Raw genomic sequence first — 3564 nt, 5'->3', positions numbered from 1 at the left:
ACCGGCCGACAGAGACACCGGCCGACAGAGACACCGGCCGACAGAGAGAGGATACTGTGCACGTTAGTGGGGAAGGGGCAGTGAGAGGCAGAGAGAGAGAAACCCAAGCAGGCTCTGCACCACCCATGCAAATGTGGTGCTCAATCGCATAAACCGTGAGACCATGACCTGAGCCACAATCAAGAGTCAGATGCTTAACTGACTGAGCCACCCAGGAGCTTCCTCTCTTGCCGCTTTTATTCAACATAGTACTTGAAGTCCTAGACATAGCAAGAAGACAAGAAGTAAGAGATGTCCATATTGGTAAAGAAGAAGTAAAATTGTCACTATTTGCAAACAACATGATACTGTACATAAAACGATCCTCAAGAATCCACCAAAAAACTACTAGAAGTAATAAATGAATTCAGAAAAGGATACAAAATTAATACCCAGAAATCCAGATCTTGAGAGGTTTACAGATGAGAGCTTTACAGATCAAGGACAATGAAGAGCTAGATGCAGTGGTGACCCAGCAGCTATTATCCGCTGCTATATGATTGCCCAAGGGAACAATTGGGCAGATCAAGCCAAGTTGGCAGCCTGTACAAAGACTCCCAAACCCTCTAAATGTTAACCCCAATATTCCAAGGAGGATGAGAGGACCTCAGAAGAGCTAAAGAATGGGGATATGGACACCACGCTGCCTCTAAAGCCAGCTGGAAATCTAACAAACCCTTATCTCAGAGTATCTTATGGAAGAAATGATTAACCATATTCATCAATGCACCGTTATGGGTGACATACTGCTGTTTGGTGGTCCCACCACAAACCACAGGTTCCCTACATGCTGTTAGCAAGGAGAACATCAAAAAGAACACTGCTTGGACCAATAAGCTTCTGACAGACATGAAAGTACTATTTAGTGGGGGAGAGATCATCTCAAGAAATCAGTAAGTACTACTTGGGTACAACCAATCCCCTCTAAGGCCTTGGATAAAATCCAGTACAAGAATTCACAAATCCTGGAACTGCAGAATGCTGGGTTTCAACCTGGAACTAAGGAATATTTCTCAACGAGTGCAGAAATATTCCCTTCCTTTAACCCCAGTCTTCATCTGGAAGTAACTAGAGTGGTCACAAAGTTAATTTGGAAAGTATTTCTGAAATATCCACAAGATTTTAAAGCACATGCCTAAATAAGATTTAGATCATTACAAAATGTAGTTATCTATTTATCCAAGGTGGCAATAAGATTCTAGAGGCAAATTTAGAGAGTTGTATAGTTGTCGACAAAACTTAGCTCTTTTAATGTTGAGAAGATTCAACTTTAATAGAAACTTTGTTTTTCTAGGCAGATTAAAGATATAGAATAACCTTTGTTTATAACTTAGACCAGTAATCCAAGAAAACTCATTTTAACAGGGAGAAAAGTCAAACTGCCATCTTGTGGGGGATAAGTTTAGCAATCCCCTGGGCTTACACCAATGGGTTAACAAGGCATAAAGAAATACAAAGCCATAAAATGCTCACACCTGAGTCTGGGTAAACCAGATTGGCACCCCAAGAATAGGGGGGTTCAAAGGCACCCCTAGAATAGGAAGGTGCAAAGGTACCAGAAATAGAGAGGGGGTGCAGAGCCCCCAGAATAGGGAGGGAGAGGCAAAGGCCTAAAATAGGTACAGTGCAAAGGTGCCCAATACATAGGTATATGAAATAAACAAGATTAGATGTTCAGGGTGGAAGCACCCCCAATTTAGTACTACGGCAGAAAGCTGCTTTCTCAGGAGGATAGGGCCAGGTTAGGTAAATTGGTGAATTGGACTATGGACCTTTGCACTGCAGGCAAAGCAGCCCAGAGCCGAGATGGTTAAAAAAAGAAAAGGTGCCTTGTCAACCCTGAGGTTATTTCCCCCTGTTTCATCCCCGAGGCTGGCTAAGGTAAATAGAGGTGCTGCCTCCTGTCGGCTGGAAACAACCCTCCTCCTGACTACCCAGCACCTGGATTCTGTTTTATATTAACCCAAACCAGGAGTATCTTCAAGACCCCCTTTCCCTCACGTCCACAAGTTAATATTCACAGATTCATTGTCCCTTTATGCACGTCCATCACCATGTTTGTAAGCCTTCTGATCCTAATAAAAGCGGGGCAAGGGCCCTTATTCGGGGCTCTTGTCTTTTCCTGGACATTAGCCATCTCTCACTTTCAATCCTGCATCCCACGGTTTTGCTAGACAAGAGAGAATTTTAGATTCAGAGTCTACAACACCATCTTATACCAGTATACTTCTGACATTAAAACTCATGCATTCCAACAAGATGAATTAAGCAAACTTATGTGGTCTCTGTTTCCCTGCTTGTCATCTTCCATGTTGATATAGGAGGTTCTGATCAGAATCTCCATCAGGAATGTAGGGCTTTCAGCTGGAGAAAGGCAGCCAACAGTCCTCAACTCTCAGAGATCATCAAGGATTGCCTTGACTGAAGACAGCTGCCTTGCCAAGGTCATGCCCTCTTCTCAGCTGGTCACATACCATGACTATTATAAAAGTGCAGGAGTTTTGCTCTAACTTAGGATGGTTCCCAAGGGTGAGCCTACTTTAGAACTCCCCAGAGAATCAGTTAAGACTTCTGGTGCTATTGTATCACAGCTGGAGATCTCTTACTCGCCCTTCTTTTCCCCAGGTGTTGATCACTCCAAAATCAACTTTTTTTTTTTTTACATATTAGCCTCCATAATCTTAGCCTCAGCCATGCAAAAAATTCCTTTCCAAAGATTCCCTTCTCACAAATCTTCTCAACTTTCCTTTTTACATCAGAATTTGTCCTAAGTTTTCCCTCTTTAAACAACCAGTCTCACTTTGCTTGCAGAGTTATTTCCCTTATTATTTCTGGTAGTCTGAATGACATTTATTTAAGTTATTTGGTTGTTTATTTGTTCTTAGATTACCCATAAAACCTCATTAGGCATTAGACAAAGTACTAAGGTTTTTCTCTAAAAAAACCCCAAACAAACCCAAATGAACAAAATAGAAACTAAAATAACAAAAAAACTAAAACAACAACAACAAAAATGGTGATAGACCAATACCAACACTTTTTCTTTCCTGACAAATTTTGTAATAGAACAGGAACCTCCTTGACTTGCAGTGAACACAGGCAGAACGGAAGTTCTACATATATTGCTGACAACTCTAAAGACAGGTCCATTTTAATAGAACTAACAACCTGAAATTAGCTTTAATACCAAATATTTTCCCAGACCACATAAACTTGAAAGATGTTTGGGTCAGTTCCCATTTTTCTGAGTTTTAGAATGCCCAATTCTTATAAGTGCTTGCTTTTAAGCCAACTAGAGCTCCCTTACAAATTAATTTTAGGAATACAGAGGTAGAGAAAGCATTTCACATTTACAATATACACGGACACCCATACAAATACACAGACAAGACGCTAACAAAATCTTAAAAGCTCAATTTCCAGATATCATCTTTTATAAACCAAACCTAATCGCAAGATGGGGTTTTAATTTACAGACACACCACTTGGTCATTTTTCTCAGGAGTCTAACGGATAAGGTGGCCA

The sequence above is a fragment of the Herpailurus yagouaroundi genome, unplaced genomic scaffold (genome assembly GCF_014898765.1).
Source record: "Herpailurus yagouaroundi ecotype Mexico unplaced genomic scaffold, PumYag 161, whole genome shotgun sequence".
NCBI lineage: Eukaryota > Metazoa > Chordata > Mammalia > Carnivora > Felidae > Herpailurus > Herpailurus yagouaroundi.
This window is presented reverse-complemented; position numbering follows the sequence as displayed.